We start from the raw sequence: 399 nt of genomic DNA, 5'->3' as shown, positions 1-399 counted from the left end.
GTGCTTGCATCCGAACCATATGACCTTTTCGAGAGCGGGTGCGTGCGCCGGATGACATGAATGAGTCAGTAAATTTAGAGCGGCAGTTACTAATGTCGGAACATTCTGTGATATTTTTAAGGTCCCCCGCCCTGCGGAAAAAAAAGTCTTATGCTCCATGTCTCTTTCAAATACCAAATATACATCGCATACGATATATGGTGTGTTTAGAAATGTTTCCACGTTTGCCATGCGCAGAGTGGAGAACTTGAAGGTATAGCATGCAGTGTGCACAATGCTAATGATGGCAACCACCAGTGCTCCGATGCTGCGCCATCTGTCAGCGTGCTTGGGTGCGTGCGCGCGAACGCCCTCTCGGCTGGGGAGAGGAAACGCTACCATTATGAACGACGATCATGG

This window comes from Penaeus monodon, chromosome 24 (genome assembly GCF_015228065.2).
Source record: "Penaeus monodon isolate SGIC_2016 chromosome 24, NSTDA_Pmon_1, whole genome shotgun sequence".
In the NCBI taxonomy this organism is placed as follows: domain Eukaryota; kingdom Metazoa; phylum Arthropoda; class Malacostraca; order Decapoda; family Penaeidae; genus Penaeus; species Penaeus monodon.
This window is presented reverse-complemented; position numbering follows the sequence as displayed.